We start from the raw sequence: 16,805 nt of genomic DNA, 5'->3' as shown, positions 1-16,805 counted from the left end.
TGACACCAGGCTAGTTAAAGTAATTTTTTGTTACTCTAACTTGCCTAACGTCGTTGGTGCAAAACCCCCTTCTCCCATACTGCCAGCCCCACCCGGCAAACGTCTTTTTTTTTTTACGCTAGCCTACCCTTTGCACCGGCTTGCACCATTCCATAAATATGGTGCCCGGCTGGTGCTCATAAATGGTGCAAGTCGGTGCTAAGCTTTTTGGTGCAAAACTGCGTTAGTGCAGTTTTGCACCAAATATTATAAATAAACCCTAAGCTTGCCTATAGGTCCACAGTATAGGGTATAGAAAGAGCTCCCAGGGCATGGAGGTTAAATTTCACTTCTGCACTGCAGCACCTACTGTATTGTGCCATCCACTACACTGGCAGTGCAAACATCACTACATGAGTACTCTGTGTAGCATGACTGTTGCATTTCTATACCCTCAGTGCGACCTGTCAAAATAACCTGTTTAGAAAGGTAAAGAGCTCCCTTTTGATTATGTGTAAGTCACCCTTATGCAGGGCGTGAAGCCCACAAAGCAGGGTACATGTTGTTTAAAAGTGGGACAGGTAGAGAATTAATATTATTATGTCCCTAGAGTCACAATGCTCTAAGGGCCTAGATGCTGTATGCAGAGAATCAGAGTACAGATCAAATACTAATGTTGTATCACAGCAATAGGACCAGCTAGAAAAATAATTAACTATTGTTATTGGCCATTAGCAACCCAATGAAATTGTGGTCAGATTTTAAATTTTGAGGAAAGTTAACTCTATAAAGTTACCTTTCTCCTGCCTGAAGTTTCCTGAAGGTAATTTGCATTAATTATCCCACAACTTCCAGCCTGTGATCAGCCTCCAAAGAAGTGTAAAATTCCTTCCAGGACATCACAATAGGCTGACGTGAATCAGCAGAGACCGAGTTCTCTGAGCTCAAAATAATATGTAGAGTGGGGGCTGTTGCCACCACAGTGTAAGATTCTACTTTGCAGGTCTGTTGAGCCACATATAACACTTGAGCACACAAGGGAGAGAACAGGATGATAGAACAATTCTTGTGTATCTCCTGTCTGGTTGCAGGGGAGCCCTTCAGACCAAACATCGGAAGATGAGCCCTTCAAACAAGACTTCAGTCTTTGGGTTTGTTGTAGGTATGTGCCTGTTTCGAACTGGAACTTAGTGTTTGATGTTTTGGGCCTGTTTGCTGAACATTGAACAGTAATCCTTGAAAAAATGTATAGGTATGCCCCACTGGAAACCTTTACGGCATTGGTTAGGGGTTGCCCAGAAGTCACTCCCATCCACTAGTGCCAGTGTATTGTCTCAACCTGTGGAAGAACAGAAGAGGACTGGACCTGCTGCCTATGACCTGAGAGAAGCCCTGACAGACTTGGCCATCTCTCTCTTAGACCTAGGACTCCAAGGCTCAGTTGATTCACCTCCTGTGTGGCTAGTGGGACACAACAAGTTACAAGAGGCCTTTTCCCTGAAGTGCACAGCCGACCGGCAACTACTGGACCTGGACTGGACCTTTCCTGCTGGTGGCCTTTGCTGGAGTGAGTCCTGGCCTCTAGGTGTAGCCCCTGAGGTTGCAGGAGCCTTAGTATTGACCCAGAGAGGATATTCTACAAACTCTGAAAGTTTTGATTTAAAAGGCCTAAGTAAAAAGGTAAAATATTTGAACTGAATTAACCTGATGGTGTATTCATCCTGCACTCCATCAAGGTCAGCCTCAAATCTCTTCTTGGTCTACGTTTACTCCTTCCATAGACTATCATTGGTGAGTTGTGCTTTTTGCCACTATTTCTACTTAAAACTTTAAAAATTATTATGCCCAATTCCCCTTCTTGGATCTTCGTCAGTTTGATTCTCTTGTGTTTACTACTTGTTACTTTATTTGTCTAATTCTAATTGGGATTTTTATTGTTATGTATTTTGACTTTATTACTGTTTGGTACTACATACATACCTTACACTTTGCCTTAAGTTAAACTTGTCTGATCTGTGCTACAACAAGCAGGGGTTGAGTCTAGGTTAATTTAGTGACTTTGAAGGTTTACCACGGCAAAGCATTGTGCTTATTTCTTGAGATGAGCAGTCACTCACCCCAAATTATAATCCAGATTCTTACGAAAGGACTAAGGCTGTTATATTGTTGCTCTTAGCTAATGATATTTAGTAATATTTCTAGGAAACATAGAGCTCTTTGTAATTCTAATATTGCAAACCTAATAAACTGCAGAATGTTTACTCTAATTGCATCCAGTTTAATGGAGAGTTGCTGTTTGCTTAATTGTTATGGGTAGACATATTTTGGCTGTCATCTTTTGAGCTAACATAGGGTCTCATTACGACTTTGGCGGTCGGTGAACCACCATGGCCGTGGTAGCGGTACGACTGCCGTCAGGTTGTAGCAAAGACCGTGGAGTTTCCATTGGCACCGCCAGGCAGCACCTTATCCTTTACACATATGCAGTGCATTTTTAAACATGATGCCACATCAAGCACAAAGATATTCACACTGTGGGACTCTGAACTCTAGGCCTACCTGTCATGTACCTCATTGCTTCTGCAGTAGCACATCCCAAATAACATGCTATGATGCACAAGGGAATGTGTCAGCCAATGAACACCGGTGACAGACTCCTCTGTGTGGCACAACATGAAATGTAACTAATTGAAATGTACTATTAGAGAAACAGTTTGACATGCACAGATAGGTGATGGAGTACAGGCATCATCCCATCAACATAGGTACACCATCCATGAAACTTCAGATTACAAATGTTTCATAAAGAGAAAGGGACACATGCTGACATGAAGGCACAAGGAATGTTGGCAACAGTGATGACACATAAATCATGTCAATGTAAATTCATCACTTACCAAGGGAAAGTAGTGATCGTAGCTGGTTCCAAAGAACAATACAAGCTCTGTCACATGTATGTTGGATACCTCCACATTACAGACTGCAGTGAGGCTCCAGCAACCATCATACACTGAGAAAACAAGACTCTGGGTGGCAGATGCCAACCTACACATTTACACAAACACATGACTGAGGACATTTACCCATCCCCTACTTTCCTATGGACTAGAACACCGAAGAGTGGTGGTCTGCTGCTTAGAAATCACAAAACTAAAACAACAATGAATACTTGATTGACAATGTACACAGCCATATGTGGTCTTTACAGAGCAATTGGAGTGAGGATTCCACCCACAATTATTCCTAGGTTCATGCTCCAAGAGGCAAGGCACAGCAGTAAAAATCACATGGCATGTCAACACAAACAATCGCCTCTCCACTGTATGACACATGGCTCATCCACAATAGTCAAGGGGAGCAGTCAGACCACACTTAATCACTTGGCAATGGTTCTCAGCCCCTTGTGGCTGCTGTGCTGCCCTCAAATGCCCATCAAGCTCCTGATAGTCCACTGCCAGAATTCAGGTCATTAGGGGGGTAATAGTCTGACGGGCACCCCGCCCCACATTGAGAGGACAACCCAAGCTGGGCCTCCTCAATCTTCCAGGCCCAGCATCTCAGGTCCGTCCACCTCTTTCTGCAGTGGGTGCTCCGCCAGCTGTGGATCTCCAGAGTCTGCACCTTGTTGGCAAAAGCTCTCCATATCCCTTTCTTTTGATGGGCATTGACCTGCATGGATGCAAAAGACAAATCAAGAGATCATGATCACAAGTCTCATCACAAATGGTTCAGTCACATACATGTCAGTTACATCAAGATATTACTTTCCCACATTGTCAACACTCCTCAATTGTGACACCTGCAAGTCAATAAGCACACAGACCTGAATCAAGACATACATTTCCATCTCTGTAGATCAACCCACCACCCTGCTCATGCCCTACAATTAATAGGCATGCTTAATGAAATCTTGTCCGATGTGCCCTAGCAACATGACTGATATGTGAGGCACTATGAGACACATCACACCTCTGTGGCTACTGCAAGGTAGACTCCTTAGGCATGAATGGACCTACACATTCACACTCTGTGATGATGACTCTCTGCATACTGTCAATACAGGCTACTGTCAGAGTACAAACTCCAAAATCACAAATGGGTAACAATGAAAGGACCGATATGGTAGGTACAGAAAGTGTTCACCCTGTCCATTTGTGGACATTTGCAATAAAGAATGCAGACTCATGCCACTTAAGGGGGTGTGGTTCTGTGTTATCTCCTTGTACCACAGAACATGCTTTTGGACATTTGTGTCTATCCTACAGAGATGGCATCCAAAAAACTATGGCATGCATTGACCAGTTTCTGCTATGTGACCAAGCTATTGCGTCACAAATTAAGGCCTCCCTGGAATCAACATACTGTCCGCACTTTGGAACTGTCATTTAATTTATGATCCTGCACACGACAGATGTAACCTGTATGAAAGTGACAACAGGGCTGTGGGAGTAAGGGACCTGTCAGGAGTCAGGGACACACATTGACAATAATACCAAGAGTACACGTGAACTTGATCAGTAACTTGCCTCTGGAGCCATTCCCAATCTGAGCAAAGGAATGAGGCATTCTGGACAGCATTTTAAAACAGAGCCTCATATTTGCCATATCACAGGATCTGCTGGTGTACAGGGAGTGGACACAGTGCCACAGTTACATTGCCACGGAGACCCCACCCCAGCCTAGACTATAACCCATGCTGGAAGAGACATGCGACAGGCCCTGGTATCTGCAGGTTGAGCAGTCAGAACATACTTGTCACTCCGTTTAAATCACCCCCATGCATAACAGTACATCATGTAGGCACCAGCAAATTGCCATTTGGTGTGGATGACAACCTGGAGGGCAGATGCATTGATGACATTACTTACAAACAACAGTCTAGCAAGCATAGATGTGCTAAGAAATCTCTGTTTCAGCATACAGCATACACATACCTCACATTACTCACAACTGACACATACATGATGCATACTCAGCTGTTGCTGTTCTGCACGCACATGTAGTCTCACATGTGCAACAGTCATGAGGAAAGACATTTCAGTGGATGTCTGTGATGTCACCTTAACTAGTTATATGCATCAAACACAAGGTGGATCATGGAACACAATGAACACACACACCACATTGTGACTGAAGTCAACATTTGGCACTGGCCATCAATACATGCACATTGACTCTCCCATTGATGCCCTACAGACCACACCTACAGGCACATGAGTACACAATTTGCCATACATGGGCACATTTCCACCTATGAGGAGGGAAGGAATGGTTAAGTACATTGAAACCTGTGAACAGGTGACACTTACCTGCTCCTCTGGTACACAATAGAGCTGTTCATACAGGGGTAGGACCTCAGTCACCAGCTTCTCCAACTCCTCTGGTTAAAAAGCAGGGGCTCTATCACCTGCTGGACGTGGAATGTTTGCTCCCAGAGGTGGTGAACAGCAGCTTGGCAGTGGAGATCTTGCTGGCAACAGTGCCAGAAGACAAGCAATGGATTTTGCGGAACATGAAGGTCACGTCCATCATGTACACGGTCGTCCCCTTTGGCGGACACAGACATTGGCCCGTGACCACCAATGGCAACAATGTTAGCCTATGGCTGTATCTACCGGGGTTGGAACTACCTACCACCATGACAACTTCCGCCAGCAGTTGCGGGCTGTTCCAAATGTCCATTGGAGTACGTCAGGCAGCCACCATTTTAGAGGCCTAAAATGTGGGCTTGGGATATTAACACAGCGTCACACATCTGAAATCCAATATTTTTGCACAAATGCATGGTTATCTTGTCCTGTCATGTTGGTCCCACTACTCAGACACCATTGTTGTATGTTGCAGGGCACAGATGGTAATTCACAGTGGGGCACAGTCTATCCTTGTTAATGGTCATTTTAGTGCTCGGTACATCAGTCACATACCAAGGGACATATGTGATGCACATTTTGGATTTAGGTACACTTACATATGTGACAAAGCAAGAGGATAACATGAACCTTGTGTCATTGACAGCTGTGATGTGTACTGTTTGCCATTTCCCTCCCTAATAATGTGTCTTGTCAAAAGTTAACCTGGACATGCATCATGTATGTAGCAGTGAACATATTGACTAATGTCATTAATTTCCTGTCATATTAGGTACCAAGGGAGAGGGAGGATGTGACAACCATTGGTCTGCCGTCCCCAGTCAGATCTAGAGGCCATAGAAGAAAGGCATGTGATACTCCTGTATCTTCTGAATTGGGAAAATATAGTGGATCTATGTTGTCAGTTGGAGCCAGGTCTGATGCCAGCTATTAGTCATACAACAGCATACATCAACTGACATTACCCATTGTACAAGTCATGTCAGTGTTACACTTCCTAGCCACAGGGTATAGTGGCCCAACCTGGTGGCATGTCCCAACCTATGCTCAGTCTATTGTTGCGGGATGTCCTCTCAGCAATGTAGAAACTCCTGGAAAGCTACATCCAGTTTCCCTGATGTCAGGATTTAGCCCATGTGAAGGCTGACTACTATGGTTTTGCACGCATCCCATATGAGGGGTGGAGTGTGCTATTGATGGCACACATGTTGGCTTGGCTACACTGCATGCCAATGAACAAGTATATCGCAACCAAAAGACTTTCCATTACATCCACGTTCAAATTATATATTTGGCAGACCTCTACATCTCACATTTCTGTTCCTGGTTCCTGGTTTCAATCCATGATGCCTTCATTATGTGAAACAGCACAATCCACCAGCTGATGTCACAACTGTACCCAGAAAGAGCCTGGCTGGTTGGTAAGTAACATTTGTACTGTTCGTGTGTGTGCAATGACTGCTGAGGATTTACTTATATGAGGGACCCATAGTTGCATATATGTCTCATTCCTACTCAGCATACCCAAACTGTCCTTGATTGTTAACACCGCTGAGGAATCCAACTACAGCAGAGGAAGTCTGCTTTAATGAGTCCCATATAAGAACAAGGCAGATAGTGGAGTGGGCTTTTAAGCTCCAGAAGGCCAGATTTAGGTGTCTGGACTGGACTGGTGGAGCCCTCCTCTTTTCACTCAGGAAGGTGTGTAAGATCATTGTGGCCTACTGTATGTTCCACAACAATGCCCTGAGGAGGAGCATCCCATACATTCCAGTGGAGGGGGAATCTTCAGTGCCACCAGGTGAGCCTCCTGAAATGCCAAGTCAGGATAACAATAGTGAAGAGGAAGGAGCAGAATTTCAGCAGGATCCCATCAATAGCTATTTTTCATTAGTGAAGTATGTCATGTGATGTGATGACTGTGACTGTATGCAGGACTATAATAATCTGAATGTTTGAAGCTGAGTGTCTTGCCATTAAACTGGGGAGCTGACGTTCAGCAACAATGAGCCAATGGCTGCTTGAAGAGTTACCTCTGACATTTCTCCACCATGATAATGTTGCTTTGTTTGTGTCTGTCTCATTGCATTGTCACTTCATGTCCGGATGCTTGCTATGTGATTTGTGTAATAGGTATGTTTCCAAAACAATGCCCCTTTTTTGTCTTTGTATAGGTACCTTCACCATGACATCTTCATGTGGGCATTTTAGAGTTGTGACATTGGCAGGTATCTGATGCTGTTCTGAGATAGGAAGTTGACATGGATTGTTTCAGGTAATGTGCGTCCCAGATTTGGGATGTATGAGACCTGTGCCAAACCAGCTTAACAATGTGTGTGGGTGGAAGGACTGAAGTGCACATTGTACTTGCCTAGAGTGCTGTGGTGGACCCTTTGTATGTAGCTGTAGATGCGTTTCAGAATTGCAGGTGACATTGCCTATGTCACAACACTGACATATGTCTGTACCATACCACCAGATGCATGGTCATTGGATGATGAGGGACCTGTGATCGGGGGCTGTTGTACTGCCCTCTTTCTGTATCTTGGATTATGTGAGGTAGGATTACTTGATTTTGCTATGTGGTAAGACTCAGGTTGGAGACACCATTCACTTCTCTGTTTACCTATTCAACAGGACAATGTCTGACAAGGCCCTTCTTGTCTGTGGTTTGGGGACTGTACCTCCGTACATCTACCATAACCCATATGAGTCAGCCCTTCTTGACTCTGGCAGTCCAGACATATGGACAGCCTATGTGATTTATGTGCAATAAAATGGTGTGACTAGACACTTGAAGCAATGTGTTTGTGTGTGTTGGTAGTAATCCTTAGCAGGACACTATACCTGTGACACATCCCTCCTTGCACTAGTATATTGTGTATTCATCGTTTGCTTTATATGCTCTCACATCTATACGTAGCAACAATTGGCACAGTAGCAAACAGACACATACTTTGCGATAGGTGGATTTATTGAACATTTGTGAATAAACTAATATCAGGCATGATGGAAAAAGAAAGTCATGGTTGATGCAATCATTGGAGTCAATGCCACAGTATTATAAGTCCAAAGTCCAGTTCACTTCTCCCATAGGAAATGGAAGGTGGTTGAAGAACTGTCAGCAGAGTGAAAAATGTGGCACAGTAAGGAGTTCCTTCAGGAAGAGGTCTCTTGCTGGCAGTGGTTGGTGTCTGGCCATCTGCACCTCCTGAGTTATTTGCTGGATGTCCGCACTTGTGTGGGGGTTCATTTGTTGCTACAGAGGCAGGGCTGTCTGTGGTAGGTTGTTCCCCTGACAGGGACTCCCTTCTAGTGTGTGTCACCCATGACAATGGACCTGGTGTTGCTTTGTCAAAGGAAGGTGTTGAGTGTTGCTGACGATCCCTGATCAGGGTACTGTTTTTTTTTAATAAAGAGAATTTATTAATTTTGCATGAAACAGTGATGTATACACTTCAACATGATGCCAACGGGCATCAAACAATCATGGTCAAACACTAGGTCCCCGCCACATATTATTACTAAATATTACTCACAATCTAACGCTTAAAAGCCCGCTACACCCTCCCACTTCCCCCATATCTTATTGTATTTGTGTAAGCAACCTCTGGCTTTATACACAAGTCTCTCTCACTGCGCACACCAAACCACTCCCCGTCTCCATTTAGTCAGTGTCGGTGCAAATCTGGCCTTCCAATCTGCCATTATATCTCTTTTGGCTACTAGACAAGCCACCCCTAAGAAGGACCGATCTGCTCTTCGTAGCCCTGTATCTCCCATGACCCCTAGAAGGAGGGGCAGTGGCAACCTCTTTATCTCTTCCTGTAGGGCCCCGGAGATCTCTTGCACCACCGTTTCCCAATAGGCCGCTATAGTCGGGCATGTCCATACCATGTGGAAGAAATCAGCCATGTGACTCCTGCACCGGGGGGATTCCGCTGTGGGGCGGAGGCCCGCTTTATGTAATATGGCCGGTGTGAGGTATGCGGTATGAAGGAAGTAGGATTGTATTAACCGGAGGCGTATGGCCATTGTTAGGGAACGTGGGGCCATTAGTGCTTCTGTCCAGTCCGTATCCTCCATGGGTCCCACCCAACTCTCCCACCTTTGGCGAAGCTCTCTCAGGGGGCCCCAAGCGACGGAGATTAGGGTGCGATAAATCTGGGAAACTCCTCCCCTGCCCAGGTCTCCCATCAATGCCTTAGCTTCCATGGGGCTATGTTCGGGTATGGTGTCTCCTGTCTGTAGATGAACTAGTAGAGCATGGCGTAACTGGAGATATCGGTGGAACTGTGTCTTGTTTAAGGAATATTGTATCTGGAGGTCTTGAAAAGACCGTATGTGTGACCCTCTCCAGATATCTCCCAGAGTGGATATCCCTATGTTGTCCCAGTTCTGAAAACCCTCCAGACCTGCCACTTGTACCAGCTGCCTTCCATGCCATAACGGGGTCTGTTGGGTTAGACGTCCCCACCACCCCGTCACTTTCTGGGCTGTTCGCCAACCCAGTAGCACCACTTTGGTCACGTCTGGGGTCTCTCGGGGGATCGGGCTCCCGTATAGTGTGTCAAAGATCCGCGGGTAGCCCATTGTCTGTAATTCTAGTTGGTATGCGGGGTCTGTCCATCCACCTCCCGCCCAGTCATTGATTACGAGTGTGTGCATTGCTAGGTAATAGTATTGAATTTTCGACATGCCCAAGCCACCTTCATATACGTCCCTCTGACAAGTTTTGAGCGACAGTCGTGTGCGGGAGCCGCTCCATATGAATTGGCGTGCTAAAGAGTCCATCCCTCTGAACCATCTCACGGGGATGGGAAGTGGAAAATTCTGCAGGAGGTATAAGAGCCTGGGGAGGATCATCATCTTGTATAGCGCTATTCTGCCAAGTAGATTCAGGGGGAGGGCCCTCCAGCGCAGGAGGTCGGATTTGATTTTCCTTGTAAGCGGCGTGACATTAAGTTCCCACGCTAACTCGGGCAGGAGTGAGATATGTATGCCAAGGTATTTGAAGCTGTTTTTCCATACTGGGATGTTCCGTTGCCAGTCTATACAGTCGCGTGAGCGATGTAGGGGAATTAATAAAGATTTGGCTGTGTTCAGGGTCAGTCCCGAGGCTTCCGCAAAAAGTCTCAGGATCTTCAGGACGCGTGGGCCGCTTTTGGATGGGTTGGAGATATACAGGAGCACATCGTCTGCGTACAAGGCTACTCGGTCTTCCGAGCCAGAGGGCCAGTGCCAGCCTTCGATCAGTGGATCATTTCTCAGTAATATCGCCAGCGGTTCTATTACTAGTGCAAAGAGCAGGGGGGATAGCGGGCACCCCTGTCGAGTCCCACGGCTAATGGGGATTGGGTCAGAGACCACTCCATTCACCCGGATTCGGGCAGTCGGGTTAGAGTATAGGAGTTTCACTAATCCTCGAAATTTAGGTCCGAGCCCGTTCTTATATAGGACCTGTTCGAGGTAGGACCAATCTACCGTGTCAAAAGCCTTTTCAAAATCGAGTAAAAGTAGTGCCAGGTGTGCGTGTGATAGCGTTTTGTGGTGTGCCAAAGCAAGATGTAACCGTCTGATGCAGTGCCTTGTGCTACAAGTAGGCATGAAACCACACTGGTCAGGGTGCACCAGCGTGGGCATTACCTCCTTCAGTCTGGAGGCAAGGATCGAGGAGAGCACCTTGACTTCAACATTTAGGAGCGAGATAGGCCGGTACGCTGAACAGTGTCGTGATGGGGGTTGGGTTTTGGGGATCACCACAATAGTTGCTTGGTCAATCTCAGTGGGGAAGCGGCCTTGATTCTCCGCTTCATCGTACATGTTAAGCAGGTGGGGACCCAGAATATCGCTGCTTTTACTATATAATTCCGCTGGAAATCCGTCAGGGCCAGGGGTTTTGCCTGATGCCAGGCTAGATATTGCACTGCAGACCTCTGCGAGGCTAATGGCCTCCTCCAGTCTGTCTCTCGCCTCTGGAGATACCCCAGGAAGGGTAATATCGTTTAGTAGGGGGGACTCTCTCTCAATAGCAGGGCGTGGGTGTCTGGCATATAGACAGGTGTAGTAAGAGGCGAAACTATGTGCAATTTCCACCGATGTTTTGACAAGGGTGCCCGAGTCCTCTAAGATCTCAGGTATAATTCTGTTAGCCATGGGGCGGGTGGCCAGCCAATGCAGCAGCTTCCCGTTTTTATCCCCCCATCCATAGATTCGGACTGCTGAGGCTCTCCACATTTGTTTGGCCGACTCCAGCATTATGTGCTTGATATCCTCTCTTACCCTGGTCAGTTTCCTCATAGTCGAGGCCGATGCCGATGCCGAGCTTACGTATTGCCGTTCGAGCCTCAGGGCTTTGCTTTCCAGCTCAGAGATTTGGGAGTTTTGGTCCCGCTCACGGGACCGAAGAGTGCTTTTGGCGTGCCCTCTAATAGTGGCTTTGCAGGTGGCCCATAGTATTCCTGGGGACCGAACCGAGCCTTCGTTTAGCTCAAAATATTGACTGAGGTGCTTCTTGATCTCCTGGGTGTACTCTGTATCTTGCAAGTGCCAAGTGTTCAGGCGCCACATAGGCCGTCTGGTAGGATCTGTTCCGCCTATTCGGATTCATACTGGCGCGTGGTCGGAGACCCCCGTGGGAGAATATCCGCCCCTGCGACTTTTAAGAAGTCTAGGGCGGGCATGAACACCAGGTCTATTCTGGACTGCGTGTGGTGGGCCGCCGAAGTATGCGTGTACTGGCGCTCTCTGGGGTGCCTGGTGCGCCACACCTCACACAAGCCAAGGCCCTCCGCCCAGTTGCTTAGAGTTGAGGCCCGCTTGGATCTATTAGTAGTAGTCTCCCCAGATATTTCCAGAGTTGGGTCAAGAACTGCGTTGAAGTCGCCTCCCAGTAGGGTGGTTCCTTGGGGTAGTCCTGAGGTCACTTGGTGGAGCGAAAGTAGGAATGTGTCAAGATTTGCCGGGGGCGCATAGGCGCACACTAAGTTTAGCGGGTGCCCCTGAAGAGTCCCTGTGACTACTATGAATCTACCCTGTGAGTCAGACTGCGTGGCTGTGATCACCATGGGCAGAGATCGATGGAGCAGGATAGCCACTCCCCTGGAGCCTCTGGAAAACCCTGCATTGTATACCCTATCATATCCACCCCGCACAAGCATAGGGCATCTGGACCCAAGGAGATGGGTCTCTTGCAGGAGAACTACTGAGGGGGAGTATCTGCGGAGAGTGTTAAATACTGCTGATCTTTTGATCTTGTCTAATAGGCCGTTTACATTCCAGGAGAGGACCTGGGTCATTGAGGGCCAAGCGTGAGGTGTGCAGATGTTAAACATGTTTGAGTGTGTGGGTGTGAGCCCAGGGATGACCATTTCAAACGTGTCAGCGAAATTTTAAAATTACAAACCAGGCTAACGAACTTGTCGCCTTTTAAACCTAATTCAAACTTCCCCCCCAACACTTCCCCCCTCCCCATACTCCCACCCCGGAAGCATCTGTCGCCCATGTACCCAACCAGAACCAGACAGCCAGTGGAGCTGTCGTTGGGGTGGAGTGGTGGACCCCTCCTTTCACTCGGATCAGTTGCAATTAACGGTCACAAATCAAGCAATCAACACCATACTTTAGGAAGTCTCTGGGTCCATCAATGTTAGTCCCATTGGGGGCCGCTCGAGCAGACCAAGCGCGGCCAGATTTCCCCCACGTCCCGCGCAGGGGCCACACACATCCTGTCAGCCGAGTATCGGAGATTGACTCAAGCGCCCGTCTTCTGCAGTCTGGGATGGTGTCGGAGGCTTCGGGAGAGCCTCAGTGATGGTCTTGGTATGAGGATTAAGGTCCTGGGTTGTTTTATCATCTGCAGGAGTGTTTGAGTCCTTCTGCCTGCCTCTCCGGGATCTGGTGCGTCGCCGGCTCCTCCGGGGCCCCTCTGATGAGGAGAGTTCGACACGTGGGATTCTTCCGGTGGTTTTAGGGGGGCCCCTTCGGGCTCCGATACCCTCTTCCGTCAGCCAATCCCAAGCCTCCTCTGGTGATTCAAAAAAGTAGGCTTTCCCAGCCATGAGGACTTTGAGGCGTGCGGGGAAAAGGAGCATGTACGAGAGTTGCATCGCCCTAAGTTTTTGTTTAACATGTTCGTATGACCTACGGCGGGTTTGGACCTCTCTGGTGTAGTCTGGGAAAATTAGGATTTTGTGGTTTTCCCATTGCATATCATCTAGTCGCCTCGCTTCCTTGAGGATATTGTCTCTGTCCTTGAAGTTAAGGAATCGTGCGATCATCGGGCGCTTCGGGCCGCCCGGAGGGGGGCGAGGTGCGAGCGCCCTGTGGGCTCGTTCAACTGCAAACAATGGCGAGAGGGACTGGTCCGGCATCCAAGATTTGATTCACTTCTCCAGGAACTCGGCGGCTTTGTCATCCTCTATGCCCTCTGGGAAACCTATGAAGCGCAGGTTATTGCGCCTTGCCCGGTTTTCCGCATCTTCTGCACGGTGATGAAGCTCGCTGGTTCGGGATTGTAGTTGGGCCACTTTAGTTTGGAGGTCAGACAAATCGCTCTCGGTCTGAGAGACTCGGGTTTCCACCTCAGTAATTCGGGTCACTGCGTTTCTAAGGTCTTGCCTGATGAGGCCCATGTCCACTCGCACCTCTCCAATTTTAATCTCTACGGCCATCTGCGATGATTGAATAGCTTGGAGAATGGCGCTCACCCCGTCTGGGGCCGGGCCCCCACCAGCCACGTCTCCCCCTCCCCGCTGGCCCGTCGCAGTCGTGAACTGGTCGATTTTTTGTTAGGAGGGCGGAGGTTGTTTGTTCGCTTTATCTTTTTCCATCGTGGCACTTGAGGTGGGGGTTAGGTGTGTCACACCCTCTTTAATGCATTTTCAGGCCGGAGATTTCAGCGAGCTGTCAGGTGCCCTGGATCGCGGGGGCTCGGTGTGTCTTTCTGCGCAAGGACGGTGGGAGCTCACTGTCCCAGGGGCAATCTATGGTCTCATTTACTCTCCTCCGGGTCCTGCGTCGGTACACCGGCTCCCCTCTGTCAGATTCCTTTCTCGCTTCCTCCACCGGGGCGGGGGGACCCGTCCAAGCTCTAGACCCAGGCCTCTCCACCTTCAGGGTCCGGAACCCCAGCGGCAGGTCCCGCACCGTCCCGACTGGGCCTCCGATCCCTCGAGCCGCTCCGACCAGAGCCAACCATACACGACCTGGAACCCAGGATTTTGGATTGCCCCAAGGTGCTGTCCTCCACTTCTCGGCTCACAGTCCGCCCCCAGCTTCCGCCGTGGGCTAGCTCGAGCTCTGTCCGGGCGAAGGCCCGAGGGAAAGCCAGAACCGGGCCATCAGGCCACTGGGCCTCCCCTTGCTGCTGCAGAGATGGGGGGGGGGGTGCCACCACCTGCCGCCCCCCCCCACCTCCTCCAGGTCCTCAGATCGCGTCCTTGCCTCTCCGGGACACCACCCGGTCTTTCAGTCGGGTCCCGACCCCGCGCGCGGTTCCAGGCCCTGCCCCTCACCAGAGGGGACCGCGGGGGGAAGGGGCCCCCGCCGCGGCCTCAGTCCGGTCCCACGAGCCGACCGCGTGGACGGAGGGGTCTCCCGGACCGCACCCGCGTCTCCGCGCGTCAGACGGTGCCGCTCACCTGGTGTCTTCCTCCCCGTTAGGGGGTCCCGCCGGCACTTCCGTAGCAGGGATCCACCGCCGGGGCTCGTCCCAGGCTTCCCAGAGCATCCTGCTGCCACTTCAGTTTGCAGCGCTCGTCTCCGGTGGGGTCATCAATCCAGTCTCAGCCCCGCCGGGTGCATCCTGCAGCGGCCGCCATCTTTTTCTCTCCTTTGTGGGATCGGCCGGCCCGCCGTACGAGCGCGGGACGTAGGCTCTCTGCCAGTTCACCCCAGTCGACTTCTCGCAGGGCCCCCGATTCGCAGGGGAGCCTGAAACGGTGTTTTCTTGCTTCTTCGGACCGCGGTAGTTAAGGGCAAATGACGGAGGGGTCCAGAGCACTCTCAGAGTGCGACCGCCATCATGACGCCCGAAGCCACGCCCCCTCAGGGTACTGTTAATATCCCTCAACAACCCTAGTAGGGAAGCCAGGTTGGTATTGGTGACCTCCCACTGTTAGATCATATCCCTATGGTTGTCCCTTTGCAGCTGCTTGATCTCATGGAGTTCCATAAGTACCTGGCCCATCACTCCTTGGGACTCTTGATAGAACCCTAAGACTTGGTTGATGGTGTCCTGGCCTGAAGCATCCCCAGTGGCCTCACCCCATTGGCCAACAACATTCCTCCCATGCATCCCATCCCCACTGGCCTGTGCCCACACTACAGGGTGCCCCCTCCCACTGGTTCCAGGACCATCTTTGTCCAAAGTGTTAGGCTGCTATTCTGCTCCTAGACTGGGGGGCACAAGATTGTGGGCACTGTCCTATGGATACCTGTTTGGGGGGGGGGCATGATTGCCTGTGATGTTGAGGCAACCAGGCTGGGAGGTATTGATGTTGGTACACTGAGATTCACTGTCGGGGTCTGTCCAGGTTGCCCAGATTGGCCAGATCTGTCCTCCACGTCCAGAAGTTCTGGAGTGTCATATTCACTGAGGGCTTCATCCTGGGGGATGGTGGTGTTCTTGTCTGTGGGTTCTGTCTGGTCAGTGGCAGCTCCACCTGTTGATGTGACAGATACAATGTTACTGGTGGTATTGTGACATCTACCTCCAAAAGTTAACAGTGACATTTTGCACAGCTGGTGTACATAGTTGAGTTGCAGGTGATTATTTTGTGAAAGGTACCCATACTATTGGTTGTATTGAGGAAACAATTATGAAGCATGTCAATTCAGTCAAGCAGCTGCAGAATTTAGCTGTGCATTGGTAGTTGGGAGGATGGGCAGAGATTTATGGCCCTCATCACAACCCTGGCGGTCGGTGTTAAAGCGGCGGTAATACCACCAACAGGCCGGAGGTTTAAAAAATGAAATCATGACCATGGCGGAAACAGCCAACATAGACATCCACGTTAACACTCCGACCGCCACAGCGGTAGAAACAAACACCGCAGCGGTAACTGCCAACAGACAGGCGGAACACAATGTACCACCCACTGTATTACAACAGGCCTATCTGCCACCTCTTCCGGGCGGTACCAATGCCATCAAAAGCACAGCGGAAACAGGACTTGGAACGGAAACCACTCACCTCTCGACACCCAACGAGGAACCAGGACGCCATGGAGTCCGAGTTACAGGTCCTGCCCATGTTGGTTTACCTCCTCTTCTACCAGGAGCAACAAAGACGCCGGCGACGACCACGGTGAGTACTGCACCTAGCACACAGGGGAGGGGGGAGGAAAGAGAGAGTGACACACACACACACGCAACACGCAACACCCCCACCCCCACCCTCACCCACAACAACATACACACAGATACATGCATCAACATGACATTTACACACCATCA

This window comes from Pleurodeles waltl, chromosome 1_1 (genome assembly GCF_031143425.1).
Source record: "Pleurodeles waltl isolate 20211129_DDA chromosome 1_1, aPleWal1.hap1.20221129, whole genome shotgun sequence".
NCBI lineage: Eukaryota > Metazoa > Chordata > Amphibia > Caudata > Salamandridae > Pleurodeles > Pleurodeles waltl.
Note: the sequence above shows the minus strand (reverse complement) of the source record.